The sequence below is a fragment of the Candoia aspera genome, chromosome 3 (genome assembly GCF_035149785.1).
Source record: "Candoia aspera isolate rCanAsp1 chromosome 3, rCanAsp1.hap2, whole genome shotgun sequence".
NCBI lineage: Eukaryota > Metazoa > Chordata > Lepidosauria > Squamata > Boidae > Candoia > Candoia aspera.
The window spans coordinates 183538629-183555940 of NC_086155.1; positions in this window are offsets into that span (position 1 = coordinate 183538629).

Here is a 17312-nt window from a genome sequence, read left to right on the forward strand (position 1 = left end):
CTTGTTTCAAAAATACTTCTGGCTTTGCCTGATGCTTTTTCCCTTTATCGAATTAACTCGATTTTCTGGGGTCTGAGGACACCCTGGGCTATAAACCAGCCACAGAGGTTGGGATGGCACACAGTGCTAAGCTGTAGACTGCTGGTTTGGCGTTCAGTGGGTTCTGCAAATGCAGCCATTGTTTTTCATCACATTGGGATATCACTGCTTAGGTAATTGATCAATAAAGTCTGCACAACTAAATGTAATCAGGGCAGGATTTGGGGGGGGGCATAATCCATACACATACACCCCCACCATTGCTCTTCTCCATTGCCAACTTTATGAACTAGCAGAAAAGAAAACCCACAAGGCTTTTGCCGGCCCCCAGTGCTGCCAGTCTGGCTTGCAGCTGGAGGATGGTGTCCCCATTTCCTGTATAGAGATGGCTTCCCTCTCCCACCTTCTCAACATCACCAGCAAGCAAACCATCCCCATCCCAGCACTGAGGTGGTTTTGACAGATGGATGGCCTTAGCATCTGTTAGGATTCTCCCCACTTTTGCCTTCCACCTCTCCCAGCCTGTGGATCAACTCCCTGAGCTGTGAGAGTTGGCAGGTAAAGGGGAAAAGAAGGAATCTGCCAGGTCTCTGAACTACTCCTCAGCTTTGAGACTTGGATTAGCCCAAATAACTGACAGCACAGACCACAAGTGTTGGAGGGGTGCGCAAGCCAGTTCTCTTTCTCTCTGCTGTTTCACAGTGCAATCCCAGGGTGCTCCTCTGCTGTTCCAGCAGCTTTTGAGAATGATTTTAGTGTTCTGCTAGGTTTAACCCATGTTCAGAAGCAGCCTGAACAGTATCTGACAAGTGTGATGGAGGGGTTGCACCTTGAAGTGGTAGAGCTATATTTCTCTCTCCCACTTCACTATACACCCCCCCCCCCAAGTGCTTCTGGTCAACTGGTATTCTCTCTGATCCAGGTCTCCAAGCTAGGGATCAGCTGGAGACTTGTCATGTACTGGAAAGATCCTGGTTTGGGAGAACAGATTGTCCTGCTGCCCAAAGCAGACTGGATGGTCTTGAAGTAAGCAGCTCCTGGAAGAACTGCACAGCCCTAGTAAGCGATAAACATGCAAACATCGGTCAAAAGGCTGAAACAATGTTTCCTACTGGTGGAAGCCAGGCTCTATGCAGCTGATAAAAACTAGGTATGCAAGTGCTTGAGTTTCTCTTTCTCCTGAGTCCACACAACTGAAATTTCATCAAAATGATGAACGTGCTTCATGATGGCATGATAAAAGCTCCATCCCTTATGTATTTGCACATAGTGTTATGACATAACTATAAAAAGGTGGAATCAGTGTGATGACATTGCAATGCATGTTTTGTCATTTGCTTCGCCCCCTCCTTTCCACCTAAGTGAGTCCTTTGTAATTAGGACTACACAGGTTGCATAGGTTCATTATTGGTTGTGTCATGAAGAAGACCAGGTCAAGTAATTTTAAAGTGGTATGTGTTCTGCCTATCAAAGCAACAACCCTCAGACCAGTAAGTTTGGACATGTGAACAGGTTGGAAGGAACACTTTCACTTCTGCATAAATGGCTGGACTCCTTAGATCAGTGTTTCTCAACCTTGACAGCTTGAAGATGTGTGGACTTCAACTCCCAGAGTTCCCCAGTCAGCCATGCCCCCATGCTGGCTAGGGAATTCTGGGAGTTGAAGTCCACACATCTTCAGGCTGCCAAGGTTGAGAAACGCTGCCTTAGAGACTAAATCAGCCTAGATCAGGGATGAGGAACTTAGATTCTCTGAGTGGCTGAACTACAACTGCCTACATCCATCACCATTGGCTATGCTGGATAGATCATCAGCCAGGAAAAATTCTCATTTTGAAATCTGCTCATTGTAAGGTCTAGTTCTTCAAGTCAGAATATCTTGAAAAATTATTGCACCATTTTCCTTATGCAAGATTTCTTTATTCGAGCCCCTGGAACCCTTCTGTAGGCAACTGGGCCAAGGCTGCCATTGTGCCATGGAGCTGAAAATGCAGGAGGCAAGAGGGCTCCTCTGCCCGGGATACAGATGGAAAGAGGTGGCCTTGAACTGCGGAAATGGATGGGACATACAGAAAAGCAGGGTGAAGGTGAAGTGGAGGAAGAGATCTGTGTGAATAATTCATTTCTCTCTAATAGTTTGTGGGTGAATAACCAAGACAACAGAGGAGCTGTGAGAAGCCTGGCTGGAGGGTCTGTTGAAAGACGCCACTGATTGCATTCTGCAGTTAATGGATAAGTGCCAACTTTAGGAAAGAGTCAGAATTTATGATGGAAATTCTGGCTCTTTGTGAACAGGCTTAAAATGATTGGCAGACTTATGGTTTATTGTTACCTCTTATTCTAGAGCAAAACCAATAGAAGATTGTGAAATGCTGAATGATCAGTAAGCAGACAGTGGAAAAAGAAATAATGGGTGGTTCATGATTTATATACAAGAACTAAAGAAGAAGTAGGTCAATCCACTTCAGTGTTGAAAGTTCTCTTTAGCCTTAAAAATTGAATGAAAAATGTTATTGATTAGCTTAGCACATTCATCAAGTAGAGCAGTTCAGGGATACAGCTTTAGCTTAAAATACAAAATTACTCTATTAGCCCAAATGCGCAAATCTGCCATGCCTACTTTTGCTCAGATTCTCATTTTTATAGTCTTAGTTTCATTCCATCCTGTTTGGGCATCACTGTGCAATTTTTGTATATATTTTTCAAATAGGCACATTTCCTGATTCTTAATATTTTGGATATCAATTTGCATTACTACTAACAACCACACCAATAAATGCACCATAATAACCTTCCCAAACCTGGTGCCTTTGGATACATTGGAACCACAGTTCCTAAAATTCCTAGTTGTTTGGACTTGCAGTATTCTAGGTAGTCTCATAGGCCCGCATAGTTAAAGCAATGGTGTTCCCCGTAGTAATATATGGCTGCGAGAGCTGGACCATAAGGAAGGCTGAGAGAAGGAAGATAGATGCTTTTGAACTGTGGTGTTGGAGGAAAATTCTGAGAGTGCCTTGGACTGCAAGAAGATCAAACCAGTCCATCCTCCAGGAAATAAAGCCAGACTGCTCACTTGAGGGAATGATATTAAAGGCAAAACTGCAATACTTTGGCCACATAATGAGAAGACAGGACACCCTGGAGAAGATGCTGATGCTAGGGAGAGCGGAAGGCAAAAGGAAGAGGGGCCGACCAAGGGCAAGGTGGATGGATGATGTTCTAGAGGTGACGGACCCGTCCCTGGGGGAGCTGGGGGTGTTGACGACCGACAGGAAGCTCTGGCGTGGGCTGGTCCATGAAGTCGTGAAGAGTCGGAAGCGACTAAACGAATAAACAACAACACAAGGTTGTCTCAAACCTGGCTGGAGAAAACATTAGACCAGTGTTTCTCAACCTGAGCAACTTTAAGATGCACGGGCATCAACCTCTACAATTCCCCAGCCAGCAGTAATCATCAAAACACATGCATTAGAAAAGTGTGTAGATAAGAAAGCACTACATTATAGAAACCAGTTTCCACCAATATCTATATTAGAGGAACCTTTGAGAGGGAATCTTAAAGAGGTTTTGATCATTATGGAGCCAAATGTAATAAATTGCAATAATTTTCCATAACTTGATGCCCTCCAGATGTGGGATAATTAATCTTAAATCTTTCAGAGTTAAATTTAACCCTGTAAATACATTCCTGTAGAATAAATAAAATATAATTTTAAAGGGAATAATTCCTTGAATCCAGCTCAACACCTAGTGAACATATAGATACATCCATACAGTTTTCCTGACAACCACGTAGAAAGTGTTTGCCAATGCCTTCTTCCTGGATGTCTTGTCCACTTCCTGGTCTACCCTAGTGCCCTGTTATCCCCTGGGAGTCTTCCATCTAAGCCAGTCTTTCTCAACTTCTTGACACTGGAAGAACCTTGGAAATATTTTTCAGGCCTCAGGGAACCCTTGCACATTCAGGCTCAAATATAGGCCAGAAGGTACCAAATTATTATATTTGTTTCATGGGTAGGCCTGTATATATGAATTTCACGAAAAGAGCAGAAGAGACAAGAAAAAGAAGCAAGGAGCTAATGAGGGAACATTACCGAAATCTCAAAACTCATGCAGAGGAAACACAATGTTGTATTTTACATATCTAACAACTCTAAAGAGACATTGAAGGTGCTGAAAGCCATGGACAAGAGATGGATAGAATACTGGGACTTAAAGTTTGATTTGACAGCAGTTGTATGACAGAAGATTTTTATTAATCACAATAGGCTTGGTGACTAGCCTGATACAAAAGCTGCCACACTGCAAAAATGCTCATGAGAGAGTACTTTTGAAAGTGGTCTGGAAACTTCAGTTAGACAAAAAGGAGCATAGCAAGGTTACTAACCAGGATTTATAGATAGGCTTATGCTTATGATATTCCAGTGCTTCATCCAGCCTTTCTCAACCTTTTGACCCTGGAGGAACCCTTGAAATATTTTTCAAGCCTCGGGGAACCCCTGCACATTCAGGCTCAAATATAGGCCAGAAGGTACCAAATTATTATATTCGTTTCATGCGTAGACCTGTATATACGAATTAACAGTGTTCTTAAACTGAAAATAAAGAATGAAACTTACCTCTTTAATGTGAAGTTCCCTGAATTTGAAACAAATTTTTAAATGAATTGTGATCTCCCAGGAAACCCCTAGTGACCTCTTGCAGAACCCTAATGTGCCATGGAACCCTGGTTGAGAAACCCTGGTCTAAGTGTTAACCCAGCTTGATGCTGTTTAGCTTGGAGGCAAAATAGGCCAGGTGCTGCTGGTTGTTGATATATTTAAACATATGTCAAAAATAATACTCAGCATGCAAATATATTAAATAGAACTTCTATTTTTAAACATAATTAAGCAGCGTTTAATATCAGTCACTAAACACTATGGATAGGTTGATTAGGGTTTTTTTATTATTATTATTATGACTCATCAAGTAATGCTAAGATGGAAGACTTGAGACTTACAAATTCTGTATTACTTTTTATTAGACCATTGAGGTCTAACAATTGGGCCAGCTCAGCTACATAAGCATATACTAAGCATTAAGAAATGTGGGGTCCTTCAACACATATTGAATCCAGGAGTTTGTAACTGATATGTTCAAATCAAGGGCAGAAGTCATTTACCGTACACAGCCACTCCTGGTTTTCCTTCCAAGAATGGTTTTTCAGAAACCTAATTTGAAGTGTGTGGGGGTGGGGGAGGTTGCAGTTGCTGCTATTATTAGACTACTGGTAATTAGAGACCCTTATTGATTTGCTGAAAATCTTGTAGAGCAGCATTTCTCAACCTTGGCAACTTTAAGATAGGTGGACTTCAACTCCCAGAATTTTGTTTTTAAAACAATAAAATCTATTAATGAAAAAGGAGGACTCTAGCTGATACTAAGAGACCACAATGTAACTAGAAGTTTCAAAACTCTGTTGGGCCCTTCTTACACTGTGAAAACTGATAGGCCAACCAGATATGTGATCAGAGAAGAAAATACGAATATCCCTTCTCTCAAAGAGGCACTCATTTCTTGTGTAATCTAGGGATGGGCAAATCTGTAGATTCTAATTTCTCATTTTTACGACCCAGGCTTGTTAGATTTTGCTTTATTTCTGCACTGATTTTGGTTTTATGCGTATTTTTCCTATTATATACAAATTTGTATCCACTTTTAAATTACATACTTCTGCAAACAATTTTACCAAAATAATGCATGTCTGTGGTTTATTTTCAAAATTGACAATTATATGTATTTCCTCCAATATATGTTTTTTTGCCCACATTCTATGTTAGCGTAACTATAGTGCAAAATTTGGATATATTTCAGTGTAACGGTTATAGTGTACATATTGGTTTGAACATGCAAAAGCAGTTAAGCTTGTATTAAATGCAAACCAGTTCCCATCTTTGCAATGCAAGCACAATTATTTTCTCATGACAGGGTTGACATATCATGCTAAGCCATGATTTGTTGAATAAATCACAATTGGCTTGATGCATACATGCTAGACCATAAATCATGGTTTGCACCTCACAATGGCTTGCTTCAGATGTTATGCTAAATAAAGAAGCTACAAATTCAGCTTATTTGTTTCATGTGTATATGTTCAATGTCTTTTGGACTGTAATGTGTTCAAGAATCCTTGCTGATGAACTTTAATTTATTTACAGTCTCATTGTCTATCAGATCTCTTACTAGAATTTCCCCTGGGATGAACATCTGCTTTAACCATGGCTTTGAAAAATCATACAGCAAATAAGTCAGTAACACCATCAAAGGTATATTTATAAAAAGCTTCCCTCGGTATGTCATGCTGTGCCATCCACAGTTCCATCTTGCAGGCTTTTTATTTCCTGTACTATCCTGAACGTATGGAAGAAAACAGATCAAAAAATCCTTACAGAATTAAAGAAGCACAAAACCTATGAAGAAGCAGAAATAGACAGAAATATATGTAGTGCAAAAAAAAATATAATGAGCTAACAAGCCCTATCACCTGGAAAGACCCATATTCTTGTAATTTTTTCTAATATTATCAATATTATGTCTGGCACTCCTGACACAGTATTGTTTTTGAGTTGCTGTCCAACTACCCCAGTTAATTCATACTCTTCTTTATTTTATTTATTTATTTATTTATTTATTTATTTATTTGATTTCTATAGCCACTCATCTCAGCAAGTGACTCTGGGCAGCTTACAACAATAAAACCATAAAACAATTATAATTAAAACAGTTAAAATATAAAATAAATATACATGGCTGCCAAGTGAGCAATGCATGGATATTAATATAGCCAAGAGACAGGATCATCCACACGCTCAAGGCCCCAGGGCCCGGCACAAAGCCAGGTCTTTATGGCCTTACGAAAGGCCAACAGGGTCGGGGACATCCTAATTTCTGGAGGGAGGATGTTCCAGAGGGCAGGCGCTACGGAGGAGAAGGCACGCTTCTAGTTCCCACCAGCCGACACTCCCTGGCTGACGGGACCCGCAGCAGACCCAACCTACTAGATCGAATTGGATGGGCAGAAACAACTGGGAGAAGGCGGTCCCTTAGGTAACCCAGCCCCAAGCCATGAAGGGCTTTAAAGGTGACAACCAGCATCTTGAATTGAACCTGGAAGGACACTGGCAACCAGTGCAGCTCACGTAGCAGTGGTGTTACATGTGCCGAGGAGCCAACACTATTTACTATCCATGCAGCTGCATTCTGCACCAGTTGAAGCTTCTAAATGCTCTTCAAGGGCAGCCCCATGTAGAGTGCATTACAGGAGTCCAGATTGGAGGTCACGAGGGCATGAGTGACTGTGAGCAAAGCCTCTCGGTCTAGGAATGGGCGCAGCTGGCGCACAACCTGAAGCTGTGCAAAGGCCCTCCTAGCCACGGCTGCCACCTGCTCTTCGAACAGGAGCTGTGAGTCTATGAGGACCCCCAGATTGCGCACCGGTTCCGTCTGGGGTAGTGCAACCCCATTCAAGACCAGAAGTGGAAAAACCTTAGCACCAGGAGCCAAAGCCACTCAGTCTTGTTTAGGTTGAGTTGAAGCCCATTGCACCCCATCCAGGCCCTCACAGCCTCCAGGCACTGGGTCAGGACATCCACAGCATCACTCAGGCAGTCTGGGGTAGAGATATAAAGCTGAGTATCATCAGCATATTAATGGTATCTTACCCCAAACCTTGGATCACCTCCCCCAACGGTCTCATGTAGATGTTAAATAGGAGAGGGGAGAGAACTGAGCCCTGAGGCACCCCACAAAGTAGGGGGTGTGGGCTGGACCTTTCCCCTCCTATCAACACTGACTGGAACTGACCCTGGAGGAAGGAGGAGAACCAGCACAATACTGTGCCACCCACCCCCAACTCCCAAAGTATTGTTTTTGAGTTGCTGTCCAACTACCTGAGTTAATTCATATTCTTCTTTATTTAAGTTAAGCAAAACACATTTCTAGCTAATCTCAGGATTTTGGATAGTTACTGATGGGTAGCAATTTTAATTTTTAGCCATTTAATATAGTATGTGCATATCAAAGCAATCATGCAATCAGGTAAAAAATATATAGTATTATGGAGCTGTATGGCTAAACAAATGTCACTTTCTTGCTTTATGGAAAATCTGCTGAGATACAGTATGTATATGAAGTCAAATTTTCTCCCTCTGCTTTCCTAGGCTTTCCATATGGCTAACTTGTTTGGTATATTGTTTTCTGCTACAGATTGTAATGAATGCCTTTTCCAAAATAAAGTAGTCAGACTCAAAATCAAAGTTTAAGTTCTGATTTTATTAAGGATAGAGTGCAAACAGAAAGAAAGCTGAGAATGAGAAAAGCGCACCTAAAGTCAAACTAAATAGCCCCGTTTCAAACAGAGTCCCACCCCCCACCCCATCATCTCGAATTCACATTCCCAGGTGCTCCTAACGAGTTCTGCTGATCAAAGGGGGAAAAGACCTTGACAGAAAAAGATAACCCAAACACATTCCAGCTTGGCAGAGTGAGATACAGCTCTCGGTACAAGGTCTATCAGCAGCTCCCTCACAGCTAGGAACACGTGTCCGCGCCCTGGCATGCAAACCGTTACGATGTACAAATACATTGAAACGATGAACATGACATATCGCCCCCCGCAGAAAACTAAGCAGAAGGCTTGGAAGGGTAAGCAAGGTGAAAACGTCACACTAAATCAGGAGCAACTACATCTCGAGCAGAGACCCATTCAGGGTGGGGGAAGTGTTTCCAGCGAAGCAAATACTGCAGGGTGCCCCGAAGCTTGTGAGAGTTGAGAATTTCCTTGACCTTGAAGTGCTGCTGTCCATCAATCATGACAGGAGCAGGAGGGGGAGGCCATGGATGCCAGAGATTGGAATCCTGGGCAGGCTTAAGCAAACTGCAATGAAAAACAGGGTGCAAACGCTTCAAATTATGAGGTAAATCCAAACTAACAGTGACAGGATTAATAACCTCAGTGACAGGAAAGGGACCAATGAACTTAGGAGTGAGCTTTTTGGATGGTTGAGGAGACTTGATGAACTTGGTAGAAAGATAGACAAGGTCCCCCACCTGAAAATTGCATTGCCTGGCCCGGTGTTTGTCTGCGTGGAGCTTATAGGAAGCCTGAGCATCCATGAGAGCCTGCTTAATGATCGGCCAAGAATCAGCCAACCGAGCACCCCAGTCGCAGGCAGACACAGCCGGGGAGGGGGGCTGAGGAAATTCAGGGATGGGAACAAAGTCCCGTCCAGAAACAACCTGAAAGGGGGTTTGACCAGTACTTTGATGCACTGCATTGTTGTAAGCCACCTCAGCGAAAGGCAACAAGTCAACCCAGTTGTCCTGGTGGTAATTAATGTAAGATCTGAGAAACTGCTCAAGGGTGGCATTAAGGACCTCAGTAGATCCGTCCATCTGGGGATGCGAAGAGGTGGACAGTGCCTGTTCAGTACCAATGAGTTTCAAAAAAGCCCGCCAGAATCTTGAAGTAAATTGTGTACCCCTGTCGGTCACCAAACGGGAGGGGCATCCGTGGGGATGGTAGATGTGTACCAGGAACAGCCTAGCAAGCTGTTGTGCCAAGGGAATGGACGCACAGGGAATAAAGTGGGCTTGCTTAAGAGAAATAATCCTTGACCACCCAAATGACAGTTTTCCTCTGACTGGGGGGCAAATCCACAATAAAGTCCATAGAGATCTCCTCCCATGGGCGAGAGGGGTTAGCCACAGGTTGCAGAAGCCCCTGAGGCTTGTCAGATTGTCTTTTAGACATGGCACAGACAGGGCAAGAAGCAACAGTCTTTGACGTCCCGCCGCAAGGTGGGCCACCAGAACTGTTGCCGAACCAAATGCAGGGACTTGACAAATCCAAAATGACCAGCCTGCTTGCTGTCATGCGAACAAGCCAGTACAGCAGCTCGCTGAGATTCAGGGACATACAAGCGGTCCCCCACCCAAGCCAGGTCGTGCTCGAAGGAAACCTTGTCACCATTAGCAAGGAGCCAGGGATCAGATTTCAAAGCAGAGACAAAATCAGCACGTAACCGACCAGGCATCTGGGGTTGCCTGCGCCCAGAAGGGCTACCCGCCTGACCGGCCGCGAGAGGGAGAGAGGCTACCCACGGGCCTGGCTCCGAGTGACAGCCACCAACCCCAATTGAGGCTCCATCAGCATGGTGCTGACCACATCAGAGACTGGCTCAGCGTCCTGTGGCAACCGGGAGAGAGCATCAGCCAAAAAATTCTTTTTCTCAGGGATAAATTTGAGTTGAAAATCGAAGTGGCTAAAGAATTGAGCCCAGCGGATTTGCTTTGGGCTAAGGCGCCGGGGCGTGCGAAGCGCCTCAAGGTTCCTGTGATCAGTCCAAACCTCGAAAGGGCATTTTGTCCCCTCCAAAATGTGGTGCCAGGCTTCTAAGGCAGCCTTAACCACAAAAGCCTCTTTTTCCCAAACATGCCAGCGCCACTCAGTTTCAGAAAACTTACGGGAGAGATAGGCGCATGGCTTCAAGAGCCCGTTGGAATCCTTCTGAAGCAAAATTGATCCAATGGAAAAATCAGAGGCATCAACCTGGACAACAAAGGGTCGTTCAGGGTCAGGGTGGGACAAAATGGGCTCGGTGGTAAAGAGGGATTTCAACTTGCCAAATGCAGCCTGACAGGCAGGAGACCAGTTGAGCACAGCCCCTGAGTTTTTTACCTTGCACGTCTCCCCAAGCCCTTTGGTGTGCAACAAATCGGTGAGGGGTAGCGCAATCCCTGCGAACCCCTGGACAAAACTTATGTAAAAAATGGCGAATCCCAAAAAACTTTGAAGTTGCCGCCAGGTTTGGGGCCGTTCCCAGTTCAGAACGGCCTGAACCTTAGCAGGATCCATTTCAATACCCTTATCCGAGACCCTGTACCCCAGGTAATCAAGCTGAGTTTTATGAAATTCACATTTTGAAAGTTTTGCATAAAGTTTAGCTTGTCTGAGCTTGGTCAAGACCTGCTTTACGAGCCGTTCGTGCTCCTTTTCCGTCTTGGTATAGATAAGCACATCATCCAAGTAGACCAAGACCCCCTTAAACAAATGATCATGCAAAACTTCATTTATCAATTGCATGAAAACACCCGGGGCACCCGCCAACCCAAAAGGGAGGACTTTATACTGAAATGAGCCCAAGGGACAGTTAAATGCCGTTTTCCATTCATCCCCCTCCTGAATGCGAATGCGGAAATACGCTTCACGTAGGTCAAGCTTGGAAAACACTTTCCTGGTTGACAAATGTGCTAACATGTCTTTTACAAGCAGCAAAGGTTACTTGTTGGAAATCGAGACCGAATTCAAACCGCGATAGCCCGTACAAAGTCTAAGCGTGCCATCCTTCTTTTCACAGAAAAGGACGGGAGCTCCAACCGGCGAGTTAGCCGGTTCGATGAAACCCCTGGCAAGGTTCTTGTCAATGAAGTCCTGTAAGGCGGACAGTTCCTTTTGGGTCATTGCATAAATTTTTGGTTTGGGCAATTGAGTGTCCGGAAGAAGTTCTATGGCACAGTCAGTCTTGCAGTGGGGGGGGGGGGGGCAATTGGTCTGCTTCAGCTTCTCCGAAGACATTGGCAAAGTCCTGGTATCGGGCAGGCAGACCATCCAGGGGCAGATTGGGTGGCTGGGGGTAGACAATTTCAGCTCGCCCCACCCCCACAGTGATGGATTTTCCCGGCATTGGGGCCTGGTAGAACCCATCCTCAAAAGTGATAGTACAGCGCGTCCAGTCAATGTATGGGTTATGGCTGGTCAGCCAAGGAATCCCCAGCACCACCAGTGGGTTTCCCACTGGGGTCACAGTGAATCTCAGGATTTCCATGTGGCTACCCAAATGCAGTGTCACATCCCCAGTAAACTGGGTGGCTGCCCCCCCCCCCGCCGTAGAACCATCCAATTTTGTAAAAAACAACGGCTGCTGGAAGGGAAAGCAAGGCAGCTCCAATGCGGCCACCAGGTCGGGGTGGATTAGACACCTAGAGCACCCCGAGTTGATCAAAGCCCAGACTTCGACGGTTCTGGTGCGGGAGCCCAACTTGACCTTTACAGCTAAGATGGGGCAGTCAGCACTCACCATGTCATTCTCGCGCCCATTCATCACCACCTGCCCAGCGGCGCTGTTTAGGACAGGTGGAAGTCGTTTCCCGCCGGTTGCTTGAGGGCAGTAAATGCGTCTCCCGTGAGGTAGACATCCTCCTCCACCTCTGCCGATGCCTTGGCCCCCGTCAGCCGCTGGGGCGGGTTAGTTGTCTTCTGCGGTGCTTTGGACGGGCGTTCCGCAGTCTTGCCCTTCTGGCATTCCGCAGCCCAGTGACCAGCCTTGCCGTATTTGATGCATTGCCCACAGGCAAAGCGGCATTGCTTTTCGTTGTCCCACGTCACGGTGGCTCCCTGCTGTGGGCCCTTCCCCCCTGAGGGAGGCTTGTCGCCCTTTCTGGCTTGCATGTAGGTACGCTGGGCATGTTCAGCCTTACCAGCGAGGCAGATCCAATCGTGTAAAGACTCAGAGTCATCCCTACCCAGCGCCCACTTCAGAACCTCTCAATTGAGACCGTCTTTAAATCTATTGACCAAGGTAGCTTCTGACCACTCAGGTACCTTCCCTGCTAGGACTTTGAACTCAAGGGCATAGTCAGCAACTAACTTTTGACCTTAGCAAGGGGATCCTCGAAGTATCGTCTCAAGGCAGCCAAAAACGTGTCAAAAGTACCAAGCGCTGGGGCTCTCACCTCAGTTAGCTGTACATACCAGTCAGCAGCTCTACCCTTAAGTTTCGTGGCCATGGCCGTGATTTTAGCCTGCTCAGATGTAAAGGAATGTTCAAATTGCTCCATGTAGCTTGTGGCATTGGTGAGGAAGAAGGATAACTTTGTAGGGTCACTGTCAAATTTAACGGGAAAGTCTTTAGCGACCCCCCCCGGCTGGTGCAGATCCAGCCGTGGGACGAACAGGTGTTCCCCCTGATGCTGGTGTTGGACCACGCTGCGGTGGGGATGAGTCTCGCGGCTGTCCGCACCCTCTGGGTGCCTGCAGCGGGGGAGGGGGGATGTTGGAAGGTTGACTGCCATCTGGACTCCCATCGCCTGTCACCGGGGCCCCTACAGCCAATGAAATCGATCTCAGCATGTATTCAATAGACTCGATCTTCGCTTCTATGACTCTAATCCTCTCCGGCATGATTGATTCATCCAGCCTCAGGGCGTCTGGTTGTTGTCTTGCCGCCACTGTGGTAGACTTCACTTCAGGAGTCAGGGGGTACCTGAGTCTCCATGAGGTGTGAGACGTCCCTGGCCTGGGGTCTCCCATCGTATCCCACATTATCTCCGGGGGAGGGGTGCCCGTCGCTGCCGGCTGTTCTATTCCCCCCCCTTCCATCGATTCCCCCAACTCCGGGCAGGAGCTGGAATCCCTCGGGTAGTGTGCGAGGTGGGACGGGAGGGGGCTTGGGTCCCAGCTTGGAAATGCCGACTCGAGTTGTCTGGTTGCCTCTCTGAACCCCGTGGACTCCTGTCTCGATTCTGCCATCGCTAACTTCTTCTTTCGCAAGAAAATTTCTTGGTATAGACTAGTGAGGATATTTTAAAAGGATTCTCAGCTTTATGTAATGAATGCCTTTTCCAAAATAAAGTAGTCAGACTCAAAATCAAAGTTTAAGTTCTGATTTTATTAAGGATAGAGTGCAAACAGAAAGAAAGCTGAGAATGAGAAAAGCGCACCTAAAGTCAAACTAAATAGCCCTGTTTCAAACAGAGTCCCACCCACCCCCCTCGATCATCTCGAATTCACATTCCCAGGTGCTCCTAACGAGTTCTGCTGATCAAAGGGGAAAAAGACCTTGACAGAAAAAGATAACCCAAACACATTCCAGCTTGGCAGAGTGAGATACAGCTCTCGGTACAAGGTTTATCAGCAGCTCCCTCACAGCTAGGAATGCGCATCCGCGCTCTGGCATGCGAACCGTTACGATGTACAAATACATTGAAACGATGAACATGACACAGATTAAGGTTACTATGGTAACAAATGATTTTGGCCGGGTGAAGAGGTTGAATTTAATTGTCCTCTTTTCAAGTGTTAATAGTTGCACTGAGGGGGAGGAACCTTGCCTGGACTTGTTTTAGTTTCAGTTTCCTTCTCTGTAGGCACGTAGAGAGTAAGCAGCTCTCACTGAGAGCCTGTGAGAATGCAGAAGCCTGTAAATATGTTTTTGTGCTTTCTGTAAATAAATTTATTTTTATAGAAATGCCTGGTGTGTGACTTTTCTGATCTCTCCTGGGCCAAATGCTTTCTAGCCAAATGCTTTCTAACATAACTGCATACCATGATACTGTGGAAATCTATCAGAGGCTTCTTGATAAAGAGTATCAGTAATATCAGACAAGTGAAAAGGAATATGTGAGGAAAGGGAAGCCATAAATGCTGTCAGAATGTTGAAAAATTGTAAGGTTGCCTACGTAGATGATGCAACTGTTAGTTTATGGAGTGCAACTTGTTTAATCTATGTGGGCTTGGCAAATGGAAGAAGGTCATTACTGTTCTCTGTAAAGGATAAGATAGCATGTGGAATGAAAGAGTTGTGGGGGAGGTTGGGAATTGTTACTGCAAATATTTCTGGGAAGACTTCTTTTTTAAGGATACTGATCAAAAAAGTATGAGAAGTAACAGTGAACAAAATCTGGGAAGTGTAGTGAAGTTTTATGACAGGCAAGGGATGTGCATACTAGTTTTACATTTTAGCATGTAACTGAGAAATGAATAAATGTGACAAAGAAATGTATAAACGTACAAAGAATGGAAAGTTAGTTGTAGAATGTAATGACACTAGTATATGATGCAAGTAAAGCATGAGTAAGAATAAATGAAATACTTACCAAATGGTTCAACAAAGACAAGGGGGTGGGATGCCTTACTGGCTGCTTAATAACTGTAAATGCGTAAGGGATGCTTGTGGTAATGTTAGGGGTATGTTGACCAAGGCTGTATTGTTGGTTAAAAATCTGAATTGTTTGTACTATAAAGTTTTACCTAAGAGCCTTGTGTGGCACAGAGTGGTAGGCGGCAGTATTGCAACCGAAACTCTCCCCATGACCCGAGTTCGATCCCAGTGGAAGCTGGATTCTCGGGTAGCCGGCTCAGGTCGACTCAGCCTTCCATCCTTCCCAGGTCGGTAAAATGAGTACCCAGCTTGCTGAGGAAGGTGACGACTGGGGAAGGCAGTGGCAAACCACCCCGCTCTATAGTCTGCCAAGAAAACGTTGTGAAAGCGGCACCCCCCCAAAGGGTCAGACATGACTCAGTGCTTGCACAGGGGACCTTTCACTTCAAACTTTTACCTAGTTAAATTGTATGAGGCAACAATTTATATTGCCACGTTGAGCTCCTAAATGAAAGGTTGGATTTAAATCTAACAAATAAATAAAAATAAATAAGCAAGGAGTATGGATCTGAAAATTAATGTATCAAGGACCAAGGTAATTGTATATGACAGGGAAAATGGACTGAATGATTTTACGTTATACACATAGTAAAGGGCAGAAAAATAGAGCAAGAAGAGGAATTTGTGTGCTTTGGTTTACTAAAGATGGGAAAATGGATGGAGAAATTTTAGATGCACGTTTGCTGGTCTGTTGAAGGGAATTAACATTTGTCAAAACAAATTAAAATATCCCAATAAGAACATGCTTCTGCCACCTTTTTATGTGGAAGTGAGAGTTGTGTATGTCAGGAGAAACACAAAAGTAAACTGAATGCAGTACAAGTAGTTAGTTTATAGTTAGTTAAGAAGTGTGTGTGGTAAAACAAGAAGAGATGGGGTCAAGAATAATTATGGATGAATTTGTATTGACTACAAAAGTTGGTGAGCAGCACAAAAGAAATATGTTGACACATACTGTATGGTTTGGACATATTGAGAAAATGAATATCAAAGAGCAAAATGAATAGATTTATTTATTTGTGTCAGGAGCATCACAGTTAAAATAAGGCATACTGTAAAACACAGAATTTAAAATATAAAATATAAAAGTTAAAATATATAAAAGTTAAACAGAAACTGGCAACATTAATTGCGTTCTGTCGCGCTGTCATGAGGTCCTCAAATGTGCATTGATCATAGATGAAAGAAGAGGTAATGAATGAAGAGGAAGATACATAGATAGATAGATAATCTTTATTATAGTCACTAACCAAGATAATGACACTAGTATAACAGAATTGACAAAAATGGAGTAATAAAATGGAGTAATAAAGTACTAGAAGTACTTAAAATTAAATAAAACTAAATAAAGTACTAGAACTACTTAAAATTAAATTGCTAAATTGTAAAATGAATTTATGAATAAAGTACTGAAATACATAGTTACTGAAATACTAAGTTGATGGAATACTTAACATATCTGGAAAATTGATTATTACATTCCATTGCCAAAAAAGAAGGGGAAAACTGAAAAAGTGATGGTTGGATGGAACTGAGATTATCAAAACAGAGAGGTGAGAAGTTTAAAGAATAAAAGGCAGTGAATGATTTGGTGTATGCCACATGGCCTTGTCCTATGGGTTCGTGGGCATCAGTTTACCACCCTTTCACTCAAAGGAGTTACTCTGCCATGGCACCACAACAGCAAGGAACAAAGTCTGGGACAGCAAATATACTGGGCTAGTTTTCTCAACCTCAATATTCTCCAGTTGTCTAGGCTTCATCTCCCAGTTCTTAGCAATGGCAATACAAGTCACCTGAAAAGCCAAATATTTTTGGTAGTTTTTGTTGCGATGGCATTGGACAAATTAGGATGGATGTTTGTGTGCCTGAAATATATCTGCTGGCAGGGAGTAATGCCTAAAGCACCTTCTCCCAGCTCCATATCAGGCCTATGTCATAGCACACTGGCAACAATGCACAGGATAGTCAGGGTGTTATGACATGGTCCCGCTATGGATTTTTGCAGCATTCCCATTATTTATTCCATATGGAATCTCTATCATGGCTTTTTAATCCTTCTGCTATTCTTCCTCACTTATTTTTAGATCCATGTGAGGACATTCAGTCCTGAGGCTTAAATGTGTGTTCTCACTGGAAATGTGAACTGGGTCTAACGCTGCAAACTGTTGCTATGGTCTAAAAATATTTCTGTGGCTGCTTCTATGGTCCTCCCCCTGCAAGTGATCTCCCACATAAGTTAACCTATTCACTCATCCATCCCCCTTGTAAAAGCTTCGTAAACCCACTTTG